Source organism: Corvus hawaiiensis, chromosome 13 (assembly GCF_020740725.1).
Source record: "Corvus hawaiiensis isolate bCorHaw1 chromosome 13, bCorHaw1.pri.cur, whole genome shotgun sequence".
NCBI classification, from domain to species: Eukaryota; Metazoa; Chordata; class Aves; order Passeriformes; family Corvidae; genus Corvus; species Corvus hawaiiensis.
This window is the reverse complement of record NC_063225.1, coordinates 6,601,418-6,621,354: the sequence shown is the minus strand read 5'-3', so window position 1 is coordinate 6,621,354 and position 19,937 is coordinate 6,601,418.

Sequence of the window (19,937 nt, the reverse complement as noted above, 5' to 3'; positions counted from 1 at the left end):
AGGGGTTGTGTTGCCAAGACGCAAAAACAAACTAGGAGGAGAGAGCACACAGCAAAGGGCCAGAGCCACACCATGCCACATTGCCTCCTGCCAGAAAGGGACAGGGCTGCTGCCTCGTCTGGGGAAAAGGCCAGCTTAAAGTGGGGGGAAAAGGGTTTTACACTGAATACACTGCAATGTGAAATCCTGCAGAAGTCTGGGTTTGGGTCTGTGAAAGCTTTCCACGCCCACAGTTCGGATGGGGTGTGTGGATATACACACCCAGACACCCACTGGATGGGCCCTGCTGCTCAGTGCTGCTCGGGAGCAGCAGACCCTTGCTGGGTGCTGTAACCCCTGCAGCACCAGCCTTGCCACCCACATTCCCAACGTGCTGCATAAAAGGAGAGATGAATTACCAAACGTAGGAGAAATGGGGGAAAACACCTCAATGCATTTCATATTTTCCTCCAAAATTCTGAGTTTTTCTGAGTAAGGCTCTGTTTTCACAAAGCACAATAGTACATCTTTTCCTTAAATTAGCCTGTTACTTTCAGCTTGACATGAGCTCCTGATTATCATGGCAACCCAAAGGGCTGCACAGCTCATGGAAGACCAAGAAATCCCAGCACCAACTGAGCTCCTGAATGTTGGTCTTGTTGCCTTCTCAGAGACTGTACAGGCTGCAAAACACAATCTGTATTTGTGCCTTCCAAGCCAAAAGGGCTCCTAAACAACCTAAAACCCGCATGACACCAGTGATGCTGAGATTTCAGGACAAAGGTGCAGTCACCATGGTGATATCAACTTACCTGAGCTGGAAAGCTGAGCTGGAGAGGCTGTACCACACTAGAAAAATAGGAAATTAACATCATGGCAAACACTTTGGTGAAAACTATTTGTGGCATAAAAACTTCAGTTTTCCAAAGAACCACTGCTCTTAAAGGGTGCCACTGGTGTGTGCTGTGACAGGCCAGGGGATGTGATGTCAGCTGCCATCCATCAGCAGCATCATGGCCTGTAAGGGGCTCAATGTAAAGAGATGAGGGTGCTTCAATGGCTCCAATCCAGCACAAACCATTCTGTGCAATGGTCCTGAGTGGAAAAGCATGGGGACTTTGGCAGGTCTTGGTGTGAGGGCCAAGCTGATGAGCAGAGCAGGGCCTGTGCTGACAGCACTGGACCAAACACATTACTTAAGAGCTGCATCCTCCAGGTTCACCTTAAACCTTACTGGGTACTTTTGTCCCCCTTCCCCCCCCCCTCCTTCTCTAATGGTTCTGTTCTAGGTTGAAAATCCCAAGTGCAAGCACAGTGAACCAATAAAGAGCAGCTCACACATCTCTTTTCTTCCCCTACTTTCATCTTCCGAAATGAAGGAATATATTGCCAGGTTAACTCTGACTTTGCAGAGCCCTAATGAGTTAGTCAGAGTTTATTTATGTGGAAAAGATGAATGGTTCCCTACATGTTAATAGCACAATCAGCAGCAAACCCCTCAGCATTAATATTTAATGTCCTTTGTTATGTACATGCCTGGCTGTTATTCAGAGAGGGCTGAGTCAGGAGAGCGAAGCTGCTGGGAATTGAATAAGTATTATTTGTGGGGTTTCTCTGAGTGGAAAATGGAAAGTAGAAAAGACATTGTTTTTATGTGTGGCAGCCCAATTGCCAAGAAACTGCATTTCTGGATAGTGTATAAAACATGCAAGGAACTGCTGCAATGGAACTCTGTGGCTTTTTGCATTACCTGATTTCTTTAATGTCATTGCCTGCTTACTCTTGCCTTCTCCGTGCACACAGGTATTAATTTTATGAGACATATGGGAGAAAATCTAACAGACCAAAGCCAACATACATCCCCTGCAAATTCATGATTATTCACGTAACAGTAAGCCAGAGAAATCTCAGAGAAAGAGCCAGCCTTGCACATCCATAGGACAGTCTATCTCCCATCCTTTATCCAGATTTTCTATGAGTTGGACAACCAAGTAAAGTAAGAATGTGAATCCTACGTAATTCTCTTTTATATACACAGACAAATATATTAAGTCTATATAAAATATCAAATAAATATTAATCTTAAATCTGTTCTTCCTCTGCATCCACTGTGATATAGCTGCCAGTTGCAGATGGTTCCATCCTGCTCCCCTGTACAGAACAGATATCAGCAGTGTTTTTCCAGATAGCAGAGCTATGGCTGTTTTTCAATTTAAATTGCCCATAAATGCTCCACTTTCCATATTTCCATGATTACTCCGTAACTATAGCAAATGGCCTAAGCCTGGTGTACAGTAACCATTTCATCTGAGTGATTTTTAGGAACACTCTGTTAGATGTGGGCATCTAAGGGATAAGAAAATGTGCTATATTGCATTACAGAGAAATTAAATATGAAGCTGTAATTTCAGATGCAAAGGCTCAGGTTTCAGCTTTTTTCTTACTCGTCTGGAGGAGCCTTTATTCTTGAAGCTGTGCTTTCTGGGGAACTTCCTTGAGGGAAGCAGAGGGGCCTCTCCCTCCTTCAATAAAAGGCAGAGAAAAAAGGAGCTTTGATATTTTCAAACAAAGTCACCTTAGCTGTTCACTCATGTCTTTGCTTCTCATCCTGTGCACAAGGCTGCTCGACGCTGGATCAGAAGGGACTTTAGTGAGCTTAATGTGCACAGTACAGGAGCCTTGTGGGCAGAAGGCACCAGAGCCAGGCTGCTTTCCAGCAATGCATTTGGAGGGGGAAAGGAATGGGGAGATATTTTCATAGGATGCAACTGGAAATCGTGAGGAAAAAGAAAGAATTGCTGATGATCCTAAAAGCATTTCAGGTATTTGCACCACTGCTTTGTAACTTTGTGGTACCACCGACCACCACTGAGGCTCGATGTGAACTGCTCATTGGGCAGAAACTAGGTGTAAAAATGGAGAGAAAGGGGAACATTTCCCTGAGTAGAAGTGAAGAGGAGGTGGAGGAGAGCAGAGAGAAGCAGCGCTCTGGAAGGAAGCACAGGGAGAGAGTGAGGAGCCAGAGCCTGCCAACAGCCGCGCTGCAGTGAGCAGCCGCCTACAGCAGGGGGCAGCCGGGAGCTGGGACGGACGGACGGACGGACGGACGGATGGATGGACGGACGGACGGACGGATGGATGGACGGACGGATGGATGGATGGATGGATGGACGGATGGATGGATGGACGGACGGACGGACGGACGGACGAGATGCTGCCGTGGCCAGGGCAGCCAGAACTCCACACAGGCCTCGGGAAATTCGTCAGCCTCCTCATAACTCCTACCAGCAAAAAGGTAAAAAAGGATGAAAAGAGTAAAAAAGGTCACAAAACCGACAGATCACTCGGTGTAAATAGCTGAGACAGCAGCTGGCTGATGTGCTGGAAGCATCACACCCTTGAGGCAGCAGATAGGCACTACTTTTTTATTCTGTAGTTATTTCAGTAGTTCTGTCCTAGCACCCAGGTGTCACAGTCCCCTGGGCTCACCCCTGAGGGGCTGTTATTTGCCTTCATAAAGCTGCCTGGTTATCATCTGCTAGCGTGGGCCAGCAGATTAACTACTTCAAAGAAGAAAAAGGGGATTTGCTTTCCAACTTTCAGCCTGATTTTGGTATAATATCCACGTTCTATAATATCAATGTTACATATAAACAAACGTAGTGATGATACATCTGTATTCATGTCTGCATTCCTGTTACCTGCAGGTCCTTCAGGAGGTCACAGATGCAACTCTGCACTTCCTGATCTCCAAAGCCCCATGATTTACTGACCATTTCCCAGTTCATGTTTCCCCTCTCCTTGTGTCCAGCTGAGTGCCAGTTGCACACGCATGTTTGCCTTGCAGCAGGAATTTCCCTAGCAGGGATTAGATAGGGCTGCCCTTTCATACAGCCCCCAGGGTAAGACAAAAAGGAAACCCTCAAGCTTTTGTCTTTGCAAAGTGTGTGATGGCTCTTTATTGGAGTTCATGAAGAAAACACAAAGTTTGGGAGTTGCATGACTCATGTTTATGTCCTCTGCAGCTACATGTAAAACCACAGTATCAGAGGGTCTCATCAGGCAGTGTGACAGGTCAGCATGTGACCACAAACACCACTGGCAAGGCACACAGGGTTAAATATTCTCAGTAGGGATGGGGACACAGGCTTGCTTGATGCTAATAAAGATGCTTTTGTCTTGTCCAGCTGGAAGCAGGAGTGACTGGATACCCCATGAGAAAGCTGGCTCTCATGTGATTTCCAGGTCATGTTTTTCATATCCCGTAATCTGAAATCACATTAGAGACAGGGCCCAGTCCTGCTCTGAGCTTCTGGGGCATCCATTGGCTCGCTGCTCCTGGCCCAAGCTCTCATAGATGGCTTCTCTAAACACAGCTGTGCAGCACCACTGTAGAACAACAGCCAAGTATCCGTGTTCAGCGGAAAACACAGAGCTGGAATTGTTAAGCAAAATGCAGAAACCTGAAGAGAGTATCTAAGAGATGCCTGAGTACCACTTGAGTGTGTGCAGATTCAGTTCCTGGCCTTCTTTTGAGCCCTTGCTTGTAGCTTCAAGCAATCCAGTGCATGAATGCTCAGAGAGGTGGAAATGGTGCTGCAGAGTGGAACAGGGGACGCAGAAGAGATGGCTGGCACTGTCCACCACAGGCAGTGCCCAATGCTCCTGTGCTGCTCCACGTGTACAGTGTGAGAGAAGACAGAAGGGAAGCAAGTATAAACTCAACTTCTTTTCACTTTTCTCTCCCTTTGAAAGCTTCTAAGCACCAGTTTACTTCCTGGGACAGCTGAGTCCCTGGATCTGCTCCTCTTGCTGGAGCAGCTGCCTGCCAAGAGCTGAGACTCTTCGATGCTATACAGGCCCAGCCCTCACCAGAAGGAAGCATCTCATCCTCATCTACATCAGGGATGAGGTGCCAGCCAGTCAGCAGCCTCATTTGTCTGGAGTCCAGCCTTGTCCCTGCTTTGTTTGCTTCTTCTCATGGCAACAGACAAGCTTCAGAGAAGGTCTTTCACCCACTCATTTTACCTGATAACAGCCTTGAACCAGCATCTGTTTGCCTGCAGGCACAACTTCTCGCTGCTAGTTGGGACCTATTTCTTATGAATTGTTGCTAAATGATGTCACTTTGGAATGAGCTCCCAACAAGCTGTGTCTGTGCTACCTGAACTCCAAAACTGCTGAAGCTTGCTACTGCTGGTGTCTGAAGGGTACAGGGACAACCAGAGATGTCAAACACATGGGATTCATCCCTCCCTTTGCTCAAATGGCACTAGGCAAGCCTTTCTTGTTTGAAAATTGCCTCCTCCTAAGGGAGTAGGAATGCGGGTGCAGGGGTCTGCTCTCTGCCCACCGGGGTATCCCTGAGCCTGCCCTTCTCTTGCCCATGGGAACGCTCTTGTTCTGCTCCCTGCTGTGGCTGGGTGTGCTCCTGCACCAGCAATGCCTCTTCTCTTCCATGGTACACACCTGGCACTGCTGGGCTCTGAGCTGAAGGAACAGCAAAATGACAACCAAAGTCAGCAGATGAGCAGTACCTGGCTCATCCCAGCCAGCACTGACATTTGGGGTGCTCTCTCCAGGCCACTGCTGCTGCACACCCCTCACCCTGCCTCTGCTACTCTGCTGGGGCTGGCTCTGAGAGGGGAACACAGGTAACACATGGTGGAAATTGCACTCAGCTCCTTCCTCAGCTTTCAGGTCTTCAGTGGTATTTCACTGAGAAATGTGGCTATTTCAAAACCTTGCACAGAGCTGGTTCAAGCACAAGCACCCCTGTGACTTCCAGTTTGGGGTTGGTTCTTGCAGAGCCTTTTAGGACTTCATCTTCTCTGGCTGGTGGTCAGATGTTAAAAGGGACTAAAGCACAGCTCAAACACAGCAGTGGCAAAAAGGGCACAGTGAATAACAGGGTAATTTAAGTGGGGCTGGGTCAGAGCAGTAGCTTGGTCACCACCCAGACTGGGCTGAGCTGCAGGTGTAGGGCTGCCTGTCCCTGGCAGTGGGGATGCTTGCCCACAGAAATGTCACATGGATGCTGCCAGGAATGGGCAAGGGGACCTCAACCTGCCTTGGGGAAGCAGGTTATAGTAGGAGAAACATCAAGTGTGATTTTTTAAGATCATGTAATTTTTTAAGATTGGCACAGAGAGCAGTCAGACACCACAGACACCCTTTGGGCATCCCTGAGAGTGTTCAAGGCCAGGCTGGATGGAGCTTTGAGCAACCTGTCTAGTGAAAGATGTCCCTGCCCATGGTGGGGATTTGGAATAAGATGATCTTTGGGGTCCCTTCCAACCCAAGCCATTCTATCATTCTGTGAGCTATGCTGAGTCTGGATGTAGTTCAGCACAGCTACAAAGCACTGAGGGTCCCAGCTCTGGCCACACCTGCCTATCTCCAATTTTCGGCACAACACAGCATCATGTTTTAACTCTTGGTTGGACCAGCAGGCTGTCATTCCCTCACACAGGTGTTACTGTAAAGGAAGTAGAGTGATCTAAACCACAATACCATTTCTAAACACTTCTCTGACATGTTTTGGACCTGACTCTGTTGGGTGTGGGACCAAAGACAAACACAGTCACACGCAGACACACACTCCTCCATGCAGACACCCTTCACAGCCTCATGTTTCTTGCTGGCTGATGAACAAGGGACCAAGTGATCTGAGGGAATGTAACTTAGCACCAGGACCCAGTGCAGCACAAAATCCCACTTGGTGCCAAGGACTTGTGATTTATGCTTTTGTTTCTGCAACAACAGACAGAGGCATAAAATTTTTTTTTAAAAAAAGGAGCTTTGCTGGATTTTCCATCCCCTGCCGAGACACAAAGCCGAATGGCAGCCAGTATTCCCAGCAACACCCACGGTTAAGCACCAGTGCTGCTGCCAACTCCTGCAATCTTATCACAAGCACCACAGCGTTTGCTTTCCTTTCTTAAAGCCCCAACTCCTGGAGTCATGGGATTAAGCAGGCAACTCAGCTTTTGATTTTAATAGCAGTTTTTATCCCTCACTGTTAAGAAGAAAAGCTTTTGAGTGGGACAGGTTCAAATCTACAGAGAAAATAAATAAGAGAATCTACTTAAAATCTGGTATTTTAAAAGCCAATTTTATTTGGAGAAAGAGTTCTGAGCATTTTGGAGAGCAGAACTTGTCAGCAGCTAAAGGAGTCCCTTAAAGAGCTAAAAATTAGTCTCAGCTGAGAAGATGCTGCAGGGGAAAGCGAACTTGGGTTTTCATTTCTTTATCCTGTTAGAAAGATCAGCAAAGGGAGAACATGGGGGTTCACTAGGTAAGGGAAAGCACATTTTGTGTCAGGAAGCCAACATTAAATTTCAAAATGTGAAGACTGAGACTGCCTAGAAAGGGACTTAAACTCAGTAGATAAGCCTGCCTTTGTCCCAAGGTGAGACTGGTGGATGGTACTGATAGATCAGTGCTATAGAAGAAGGAGGAGAGGGATCAGCATCTTCCATTTTGCAGCACTTGCTCCATGTGTTGGAGTCCTACGAAACAGTCAGAGGCCTGGACAGATGTCCCCAGTGCTTGCAGCCCCCAGACCCTCATGGGTGATCAGCTCTGGCCCTCCTGCTTCTATTGCAACTTATTTGGATCTGCAGCTGCTTTCAATATTTTTGTCCTATCAAATGCCAAAAACAACTTCAGTGCGAAGCAAGTAATTAAGAACAATAATTATGCAGATGCCCTCAGAATGGGGCCATGCACTGCTTTGCTGCAATTTTTAATAATTTTAAGTTGAAAAAGCTTGTATGATCCTTGAACACATCCATGGCTTTAAAGTACAAAATGGGATGCTCTAACAGACCATGGTGAAAATTGTTGCCATAAATGATGAGAAATGTTTAAATCAATAAAACTTTTGTTTAGATGTCCATATGGAGGAAAGATACAGTCTGTTGCTCTTCATATTGGATTGATCCCACTGTGTTAAATTACAGCTGGCTACAGCCCTTCATCATTTACTGCACAGCTTGACAAGCATGTAAAATATTCACACTGAGCGCAAAAATTTTGAGTGTCTGATCTCTGCATTGTCCTTGTCACTTCCTCCCAGCCAGGGCCAAATTAAAGGCTGCTTAATACAGGGGGAAGCTTTGCTGCAGCTCTCCCACAAGCCTTCAGCCACGTTACCCAATATCCTCCCGGCTGGCCTGCGGGAACGAGCAGCTGGGGAGCAGATGCAGGCAGCTTTCCACACGTGATGGTCTGTCTGCCTTAGCCCTTGCATTTGGGGTTTATCAGCAGCTCTGGGCTGTTGATCACAAATATATAAATGCAACAGAAACCTGGTCTTAAAAGAGTAGCTGGTGTCTGAAGGTGCCTGGTCTGTGCTTCTGAGAGAGTGACAGCAGTGATGGTGGGTAGTGGGAGGAGCAGCCAAGGCACTAAAGGGGATCTTGGAGCTCTGGGTGCTGTTCCCACCCAACCTGGGTGGTGCAGCTGGCATTTGCTTGCCTGTACCTCTCCTCAAAACACAGCACAGTGTGGGGTGCTCCCCATGAGGACCACAGAAAGAGGCCAGGAAGGTCAGTGGCAGCAGCTTTTAAAGCCATCTGAAATTCAGTAGCCAAAGGACCTGTGAATCAGAGTAATAATTCTGGGTACAAATGGATCTTGAAATTGAAAATGTGCATGTGAAAGCAGCTGCCTGTGCATCCCATTGCCCTGTGAAAGCAGGCAGGCCTGTCACTCCTGCCCACAGGCAGCTCTGGCAGACACACGGTGTGACTCCATCAGAGAAGGCAGCTCCTGAAAGCCCCATCCATCAGTGGTGGAAGGAGGACAGCTCTTGTACTCCGCTCCACTTGAGCCTCTCTCCTACCAAGGGTGGGCAGGGGGAGCATTAAGGAAGAAGTGGGATTGGCGCCCTAATCCTGCCTTGTGGCACAGTGCGGATCCTGGACTGACTGGCAAGGCTCAGACACAGGAAAACTGTATAGCCACAGTCCTGGCTGTGCAGCCCCAAAAGGCAGCACATCGCAGGTTCTACTCAGGAACTTAGACCAAGCTTCACAAAACCCCTTCTGAGTCCCATTTTGGGATCCCAATGAGTGCTGCTGTGCATCCTGCAAACTCACTCTTCTCAGGATCTTGCTTTTCCCTTGGGAAATGGGGATCTGTTCCCTGCAAAGCCTGGTCAATGCTGAGGCATCCCTATTAGAGCAGGGAGAGAAGCAGGAAAAGGAAGCACAGCTGATGTCCTGACCAGAGCCGGCAGAGGCCACTGCTGTATGCTTAAAAATAACTCCAGCCTGAGGTCTCTGATGTGGGCTTCACTCCCAGGCATACTCCTCACTCCAGAGTGTGTTTTCCTCTCTTCTCTGTGGTGTCATGTCTTGGCTGCAGGATCCCCAGGCATGTTGCAAAGCTCTGGGTCAGAGCCACGCTTTCAGCTCTCTGCAAAGGGGTGATGTCAGTGTCTGCATCCCTCCCTTCCTCACCCCCAAACTCACCAGCGTCACCAGACAAACCATCAGAAACCACTGCTAGGAAATGCAGGTCCCCAAGGGGCTACTGCACTCCAAACCAGGTATCTTTAAGGCAGTGTGATATAAAGACCTTTTTTTAATGAGAAAGAAAGCAAAATGAAATCTGGAGCCTCTCAGACATGGTAACCTCAAAAACGTGGCCACCTTTCCCCAGGGCATGGTCTGCTCCCCTGCCTGTGCCCTCTGCCGTAACTGGAGCCTGCCCTCCCAGCTTTGGGCTGATGTTGCTTTGGGATGACCTTTGTCAAAGCTTTTAACCTTCCGTGTTTTCACTGAGACAATATAAAAATGATACAAGTTGGGTTGAACAATGAAATCCATAAAAGTATTGCTGCCTTGCTGCAGTTCCACAGCTCAGGTCTGTTTGTACATACCCAGTGATGATGGAGCAATATGAGGTGGCTTTGATGCTTGAAATGGCTTGGCTCTGTGAAAAGAAAGCTGAGCCGTGCCTTTACTGTAGTGAGGTGAACAGAGAGGTGACTATAAATCCCAGTTACTACTCTTAAAAAAGGCAGCAATGTGGAAAAATAAGTAGGGCACCATCAGTAAAGTCAACAGTTCTTCTAAAATAGCTTAATTTCTTTAAATAGCTTTCAATAAATTTTAGAATAGTTTAAAAAGTTTAGGTTTTTTTATGAGACAAAGGGCCTTTTTCATGAGAGGATGAAAGAGGGTGTCAATTTTTCAGAAATCTGGCATTTTTTCAATGTGTGCCTTTCAGATTTATGAAGACAAACTTGCTCCTTGTGCCTGTGTTTTATCATCTCATTACTCCCAGTACCAGGGGGAACAGTGTGCTCTCTCATAGTGTACTTGGGTGGAAATGTTGTGCTCCAGTCTGTCTTGGTCATAACGAAATGTGGCTGAGCACATTCAGCTTGTTCCAGCTGATGTTACACCTCTTTTTGCTCTCCAAGTGGAAATGTAGTCATCACAGGGTGTGTATGCGTGGGGGAGATGCCTTCCCTACGGGCCCTTTGGGATCCAGACATGGAATTAGCAGTGTTGCCTAACGAAGGAGCTGTTAGATGTGGGTGTAGATTCAGCCCAGCCTGAAGTACTCTCAGTTTTGTGATCAAACTTGTAGGACACACAGAGCCAGAACTTAAATGTGGATAAGGTTTACTACTTTCTGTCAGTTTTCCAATCTGTTCAGTAATTCTGCCTTCTTTGATTAGCTATTCCAACATTTCTGAACGCAAGTATTAATTAACTGCTATTAATGGAGTTGGGTCACTGTTCATTTCCCATCTATGACTCTGCATAGTTTCGTTCCCAGTTTGACAACTGAAAAGTGTGACTTCACAACCTGCTGCCAAGGTGGTGCCAAGCACAGAAGCTAACCATCCTCAATTACCACTTTCTCTTCCATCCCTAAATAGAAAGAGCATGTGCAGCAGTGCAAGCATTATCTGCTCAATTGTTTTGTGTAAGCAGCTCATTTCTGGAAGAGATCTCCAGCTCGCTTATCCCCAGCACGCTGTGTTGCAAATAAGTCCAAACTTTCAGTCCCCTGCCACAGAAAATTAGGTCGTGACCAACACTTTTCTCCTTGAGAATATTTGTACATTTGCAGTCACTGCTTTTCCAGTTTGAATCAAGGAGCGGTGTGGGTGTATTGGGTGAAGAATTAATGTTAATCACTGATGCTACATCATCGGTGCTGTGCCTGAATCACTCAGACAATTTTAAAATGCTACTTCCAACCCATAAAACTGAACTAGGTCTGGCTGTTACTTCTGTTGCATCAAAGCACCAGAGGCGACAATCCTTTTGCCTCTGCAGACTCAACCCAAGTAGGCCCAACTGTTTACTGTGAGGATACCCCTGACCTGCACTGCTAAGAGCATAGCACAAATGTGGGGTGTAAGCTTGGTTTGGAGAATCTTCTAGAGCAAGTGGCAAGGAGAGACAATTGCTGGTTGGACAGGAGTCCAGGGGTCAAGAAGTAATTGATGGGAAAAGTGCAGAAGATATTGGGATCCTTATGACAGTGGGAGAAGAAAAAAGCAACGGCAGCAAGATTTGCTCTAAAAGCTTTAGGAATTAGTGCTTCAGGAGGCAGAAAACCCCCTGGGGACTAATAGCACTTCATGATATCCTATTTTTTAGACTCCTTGTACTTGTTTCAACCACTGAGTTAAGCAGATGATGCCGAGTTAGGGTGGAAATTGCCCAGGGAAGGCATGTGGTGTGCACGTGCGTGGAGGTAATGGCTTTATTGTGACTGGCCCTGGGGGGCTGAGAGCCAAACAAGAGCCCAATAATGGCTGCAAAGAAAATAAAGTCCTGCTCTCCATCTAGTGAGTATGGGTTACACACAAATGGCTGTCAAAGAAAAGGGTTTCAGGCAGGAGAGTCAGACACAGCTCTGCAAGGTGTGAGATGGCAGAAATCTCCAAGGGGAAAAGAGGATGGATAGCTCATTGCTTGAGATACTTCAAGTTCAACTGATAAAACACTAAAAATGGACTCTGGGGAACTAACTGAAGTAGCAGAAGTAGTGTGAGGGCGTGGGGAAGCCTGATACATGATCTAATGGATGTTAACTTCTCTGATCCTACAAAGCCATAGTAAAGAGACATCTGTGCCTCTCCCTGCCAAACACAACCAGCTCCCTTCCTCACTCAGCCTTTCAGCACACGCTCCATCTGCCATATTGCACAAGCCATACACACAATAAACCACTGAAAACAATCAACACCCTTTATAGATAAGGGAAGGTGATTGTCTACATCTTTATTTTCACTTTTATAATAACCATAAACCAATGCTTTGTTCCAATGCACAGCAAAGCATTATGCACAAAGAACTAAACTGTCCACAGTCCATTAAGTTTCTAGATCTTGTTCTCTCTTTTAGACTCCTGATAAATTATATCAGGGTGAGTAGTTAGATGTTTGCTGCTGGTGGGAGAACCCCTCAAAGGTCTGCAGGGCATTGAGTTTCCAGGTTCTTGCTGCCTGTGCTAGAAGAGCTGGGTGTTGAAAGCAGCATGCTCAGGTCTGAGGAGCAGGGAACACCATGGGTTATTCTCCAGACTGGTGCTGACTGATGGCAATAGCTGAGAGGGTGCAATAGCCACAGCTGAGAAGGGGGGATTGCCTCAACTCATCTGAAAGCAAGGAGAGATGGGAAAAATTGGCACCCTGCAAAGATGTAGATATCAGCTAAAGCCCTGATATTTGGAAGAGATTGCTCTTCCATCATTAGCTGTCACATCTTGCACAATTAAATTGCGTGTGAGAATAAACATATTTAAACAAACATTTGCAGAAGTAATTATCAGATGGCGTACACAGTCACAGTAAATGAGCAGGCAAATTCTGCCCATGAATTCTTAGCTTTAAAACTGTTTTAAAACTACAGATTTTTCCCAAGTAGCCTCATATATGCACAGCAAGATGTCTTCATGCACAGCTGTAAACTTCTGACCCCTGGCTATTTTCTTTGCCCAGTGATTTCAGCATAAGCTGCAATATTTGCTTTATTCTTCTGCCCACTACAACAGCTGAAAGAGTAAGTCAGTTCCTTTTTTTTTATTTTAGAGATGCTTGGAAAAGGAACTGAATGTGATTACAGGAGTAACCTGATGGGGTCATACATTGGCGCAGGGGGATGAGCCTCCTGTTTCATTTTCAGTATGAGACAGTTCATGTGGCAGGAGTGTCTGTGGTTTTAATAATTACACAGTTCTAAAGGAATTGCAAATAGTTTTATTGATATTTGGATTGGTGAGTAAATCAGACCTATGAGAGAGGGAGAGATCTGTTTGTCTACATTCATAGAGGCTTTCAGCAGTTCTTCATGAGCCAATCAAACTGTTCCCAATTTTTGAAAAGTGTAATTTCATTGTCATCAATGAGAAACAGTCATGTTAACATTATCCCAAGACAATTAATGTTTTGCAGGACAAAGTTTGCCATGGACACCTTTATTCCCAACTTGGTGCAACAAATAGGGGCTATTTTCAGGGATGTTAACTTGATTCTCTGCCCATGTAACACTCAACCCTCAGATGTGGTTTGGAGTTGAATATATACATGCACCAATGCTCTTGGCTCCTGACAAACATGAGAAAATGGATGCCAACACTTGGAAACTTGGTGCAAAAGAGAGTCAAAATCAAAGCAAAAGATTTTGAAGGACATAGTTATGGAAGAGAAGCAAATCTTATGTCTCTCTGTGTAGCATCAAAGAGGTTTTTTTTATATTTGAGACCTTAATGATGTGAGGCATTTAATCTCCTGTTTTGTTAAGTGATCTTGCTTGATGAGGTGCCTCTCAGCTTTCCGATCTGTTACTGTAAGCACACAAGTGACTTTCTGCTAACTCAGGCAGGCAGTGGGAGGAGGGAGAAGCTAATAAAAAGGGAAACATGGCTTTTGCTGAAGTTCTCAGATGTCACAGCCATTTAATTGGTCACAAATGAATTCCCCAGGCTGGCAGGTTACCCAAGACAGCCACAGCCCCTGCCCACCTTGCCACCCAGGGCAGGTATGCCATAATACACTGCATCAACTTCACTAAAAGCAAACTCAGATATGTCTAAGGATGGGTTAACTGCTCTGTGTTGACAAAAAAATTATAAAATAATTGTGAAGACAAAGACCTCATTAGCTGAAGTTGTCTGTCAACTGTAATGACATCCTGGACACCTGTCAATGAAGAGCTGCAGGGACGGAGGAGGCTGTTTGATCCTAATCTCTTTCTTGCCAGTCTGGATCAGTTCTGTCTCTGTTTGATCTAGCAGAGGTTTAAATGACCAGTGCAGGGGCCTGTTCTGCAGCCTGCAAGGCTGGAGATAAGTCTGCAGAAATACCCAGCTGACCTTGGAATGAGCTTTGCTTGGATTTGCTTGCAGGTGGTGATCAAAAATACCGTATGACGGCTGCTTAGTGTGAAAGAGATCCCTTCCACACAAAAGCGTGTCAGTGCTGCAAAACACAACTTGCTCAGCCGGGGATGCCAGAGATGCCGTACCCCATTCTTGACATGGGCTTCTTAGCCCAAGCTGCTAAGAAATAATTGAGAGGCAGTCTAGCATTACAGAGTGAGGGGAGACCCTGACAGGCCAGAATGCCAACCCTGAAATGTGTCCACCTCCCAGCATGTCCCACACGCCTGCTGCTGCATATAGCCAGCGAAGCCCATGCTGTCCCAGCAGCCAGAGCCATTGCAACTGGAGGCAGAGAGGGGAATGGAGAAATGATGTGTTTATGGTGGCTCTCCTGGTCTGGGGAATGTGGGGAGATGAGTGTCTGTGAGCCTGGTTTCTCCCTTTGGCACTAAGGACAACCACCCTACCAAAGCCATGTGCATATTCAGAATTAACTCCTCAGAGCTTGCCATGCTGAACCATATTCCACCACCACAAGCATGCACAGCCTCCAGTGAATGTCCAAGTCTCTGTTGTCCTTCCTGGCATTAGGATTTGTGTCAGCATACCTTCAATTTCCTAGGACCCACACAGAATTTGTTTACAGCACATGGTAAAGCAGCTTCCTTTTCCCCTCTTGAGAACTGAGGTTATTTCAACCCACTGCCACAAAGGATGTGCACTTGTTAACAGGCCAACTGTTCGTGCTGCTGAACAGAGATGCTCAATGGCCTTTTGTGCTTTTCTGTGACTTGGAAGTGTGTTAAGCAGAGGAAAACCATGGTGCTTTTTTGCTGACGCTCGCGCACATCAGCAGTTCTGGTGCAGAAGTACAAGGACCATCTGGTGGGTGCATGTCAGCTTGCAGAGCTGGGCTGACTGGCAATAGGTACAGAACTTGTGTGCAAGAAGATGGGGCTTCATGAGATGAGCTGAGGAACTTTCTGGTTTTCTAGAACTGGAAATCTCTATAAAAGGAGTCTATTTTGTTCTCAAGATATGAAGCCAACTACAACAGTCTGCTACAGGTACCTGTTGTAACACACAGGTGTTGGCAAAACAGTTGGTGGGTGGCTGATGAAGGAAAATTCAGAGCAGTTTTTAAAGCAGTCCATGTTCAACCCATAGGCTTTGCTCATGTGCCCGAAGCGGACGGTCCACGATGGGAGTTTCCACCCTGCACTTGGATCTCTGTGAAACACATACAATCCCTCTTTGCCTTCCTGAGGAAAGCATCTCATTTGGTACTTACTTTTCATCTGGCAGGTTTGTGAAGATCCACAGGAAAAGTTTGGGCAGGTATTTCATGAAGGGATATGAATGGGAGAAAATGCTTATGTGTTTGGATAAGCTGGACATATTTGCCATCATCTATGGTTCCCAGCACCTGGAGGACTCTCCTCTCTCACATTCAGTAGTTTGGGAGGTCTCATCCAGCCCATATACAACTACAGAGAAAATCTGAATAGTACAGGTCAAGGATGGAGCACTCAGATCCCAGACAGAGAAAAAGATACTGCTGCACATCTACACTGTACACACAGTTTCAGCCTGTCTCACCCTTCATAATATTTGCAAGACTCAAGCAAATATTGTCAAGTGACCTAGATGTTGACAGTTTCTCTTACTGCCTCACACAAAAAGCAAATACACCCATCAGCTCTGGCATGGATTCAAGAGAAGCCAGGGGTGCCATATGCATTTGCATCCTGGCCACACATGGTGATGGCAACAAATAATTCATTGCAAATGCACGTGTTACTTTCTTGATTAGTTGCTTTACTGTGGGATCTGCTGTATTGATTAATTTTAATCTACTTTGTATGTTACTTAGATCTGAAATTGAGTAGAGTGCAGGTGATGAGGAAACTGCTCTAATTTTTTTGGAGTATATTGCATTTGATTAATTTTATAGCCTGTGTTGATAAAAGCTTTTATCCTAGTCTGCTATCAATTTAACTCTCTGTGTTTGTCAATTTTTACTCCTGGGGTTCCACGTAATTCAGTTTCATAAATGGATTTGATGGATGTTTTCTGATACTTCAGTAAAGCCTTTTGGCGTAGATTTGCCTATCCCTTGCTTTGCACGTACCTGGACAACCCCTGCTAAAGACAGAAATAGAATTGTATTAAATTAAAAAGTGCATTGAAAAGAACAGGATGGCCAGAGCAGATGACTGTAAACAGTGTCCTTTGACACAGCATGAAGTATAAAGCCCAAGTGAAAGAGAAAACTGTCCCAGGAGGATTAAAGATAGTTTTTGCAGCCTGCAAGTCTGCTTTCATCCCTCTTGCTGCTCTATCTACCATCTATCCCACGGGGTTGAAGGGAGAGCAAGCCTGCAGTTATATCGTGAGCCTCTTCTAGGACAAGGAAACACTGTCTTCAGTGATCTTCAAAGGTCTGGCACAGGCAGTAGGAGGCTGTGTGAGTTACTTCTGTAGCTGCTATTAGCATAGAATCACAGAATGGTTTGGGTTGGAAGGGTCCTTAAAGTTCATGCAGCTGCAACTCCTGTGCTATGGGCAGGGACATGTTCCACTAGACCAGGTTGCTCAAAGGCCCCATCCAATCTGGGTATGATTTCCTAGCCCAGGCAGGAGGGGATGAAATGTCACCTTTTTTGCAACACGCCTGCACAGACCTTATCCCTGTGGGATGGTGAAGGTGATTGTAGAGCTCTTCTCGTTCTTTGCTTGTTTTTATTTCTTGTTCCTGTGTTACAATCCCAAACCTGCCAGAGTTCAAGGAGTGTTTGGACTACATTCTCAGGCCCCTGGTGGGATTCTTGGGGTGTCCTGCACAGGGCCAGGAGTTGGACTCAATGATTCTGATAGGTCCATTCCAACTCAGCATATTTTATGTTCAGTGAAGTTACAGATACAGATGTAGCAAGGCAGCAGGTGCAGGTACCACACGGGCTTCACCAGAAGATTTCTTTGGTCCGGTGGATATTTAAAGTGTGATATGAAATAAGAGGATTTGTACGTGTCATAAATTCATGTGGGTGTGGTTCTGCTGGGGCTGTCAGCAGAGATGTCCCCTTACCTGTTTTCATGTCCTTTAAACAACAGTAACCAGAAAGTTTTGACCAGAAGAAAAACCAGTATTTATATCAGGGCTTCCAGTGATTTATGTAAAGGGGAGTTTTGAGAGTTTGGTGTTAGCAGAGCTTATCAGCACATGGAGGGGCCCTGTGAACAGAAGAGGTGGACCTGCTAGATGTGCCCCACCAACTGAGCAACTAAAATGACATCTTCATGAGCAACTGATAAGCACTGCCTCCCAGAATTGAGAAATCATCACAAAGAGCCATGAGAAGCAGCTGGGGTACACAGTGGGTGACATCTACATGCAAGCCGGCACCCATTCTCCTCCTACCAGAGCCCCAGAAGCTTTCCACAGAGGGGCAGAAGAACCCAGGGAACTTGCTTTGAATTCAATAATTTAATTTTGCAGGTCATTAAGTGTTTGTGTTTTGGGTGGGTTTTACTACAGTTCACCCATTCTGCACCATCTCCTGTCCCAAGGGCAAACTCCAATATCTGATGATTGTGACACACTAAGAATTTTCACATTTTAACTGTGCCATATATAGTACACAGGAATGGGTTAACTCTCCTGAAGGCTGCTTTCAGCCACAGTCCATAATTTTGCACCAAAGACTGTACCTCTCGCAGGACTTTAGAGATGACACTGGTAGAGTTTGAAGAAGGAAAATGATATTAAAATCTCTTCAGGTGTAGATGCTGTTATTATCAGATACCAGGCACTGGCTTCAAACAAGCAGGGGCATAAAGAAAACACCACACACTGTTGTCAGCCACACTAATGCTCAGTGTCTCAGTTTTGTAGCTGCTTGGATATGATGAAAACAAATCTTTAATAGTTGCTGCTTCCATCATTGCACTGCACTCTGTTTTCTATTCAGTTGCAAGGACAGCTCATTTCCAGCAAACGGGAACAATGCACTCATATTGCTAATTCATGCCACTACACACAAATGCTCAGATTATGTTGTGCAGAACCAAATTCCAGTCTCATTCACGAGTGCAACTCGCACTTCAATCCAGTTCCCTAGCAAGAAGCAGGGAGCCCTGCAGCAAAGCTTGTGACAAATTAAAACCTGAAAGAGGCAATGAAAGAACATGTGATGTATATATATATTTTTTTTTAATAGGATTTGAAAAGTAGACCTGGACATATAGCAGAGGGTGGAACCCAGGGGAACTAGTGTCAGAGATGATTTGAAGGCAAATGATTTGTCAGGAGGCTGGCATCCACAGAGTGCTGCACAAATTTCCCCTAATCTACTGCCTCCCTGTTTTGGTTTGTAGTGATATGTGGGTGCAGACAGGATGTTTTGATATAAGGAATTTGGGGGTGGATAATTTAAAGACTAGAGTGGAGACTAATCTTGGGGAAATGCAAGGTAAAAGGATGTGTTAAAAGCTGCTGAGAGCAGGGGTTCCCCATCTGAAGTGGTTGATACAGCCTTTTTGTGGTAGATGCTTGGTGGTTTCTGGTCCTGGGGCATCAGAAGCCCTCCCACAGGCCAGGGGGACCTGGGCTCAAATCTAAATTGAGACCCTGTCCAGCCCCTTGGCAGTCTGGGGAACTGCCTACCCATCCCACAGCGCTGTCTACCTTTACTTATTCCCTTCCTGAGTTACCACCAGTGCCTGGCACTCCAGGAATATGTGGGCAGCCAGAGAAGCCCACTTCGGCAGGGAATACTTCTCTTAGGAAAAATTACACCATCTCTGCCTGGGTTTTGAGTCACCTTCTGTGACTGCATGGACCAGAACACCTTTCATGAATGGGGCCAATAAGTTGATCCTCCTGCTTTGGTGCTAAGCTGCTGTGCTGTCTTTTCTCAATATTTACCACGCTAATTTCCTTGCCTTCCAGTTTGGAATATTATGACTGTGGTAAATGGTCCTGAGCAGACCTGATGGCAGATGGCCTTCACACTCTTCTGTAGAAAAGACACCCCAAAAGCATTTCCAAACTCTTTGCAAGAGCAGCACATACGAGCCCATGTGCAGGGACATGTATACAGCTGGTAGAGACCCAGGGAGCCCCCGCTTTGGGACTTCTGACCCCCACTACGTGACAGGGGGGCACCTACAGCAAGACCAGGGCTGTGTCAGCTCCAGGCAAGACAGCAGAAGACAGAGATTGATTTGCCAAGATGCAGCCGATAAGCAAAGAAAATCCCATTGATGGACAAAAAAGAGCTAAAGACCTCGGTGTTCTTGTTATGGAAAATTTCAGGCAGGTGTTATCTGCTACCACTCTACCTCGCTCACGATTGCTTCAGATGCGATGAGGGAGGTTGGGCTGGGCTGGGCTGCGTCAGTGATTGTTTGGTTGGCGCATTGTAGGGGACAGTTTCGGCAAGACGTGGCCTTTCACTAGATGGTGCTCTTTGCTGAGCCATCGCAGTGCCTGGCCCCTCTTCTTGGATCTGGGAACTTCCAAGCGATCTGCCTCATCAGCCCTTCTTGTAACAGATGGAAGGAAGGCGAAGCAAAATGGTTTTCCAGGGTCCCTGCTC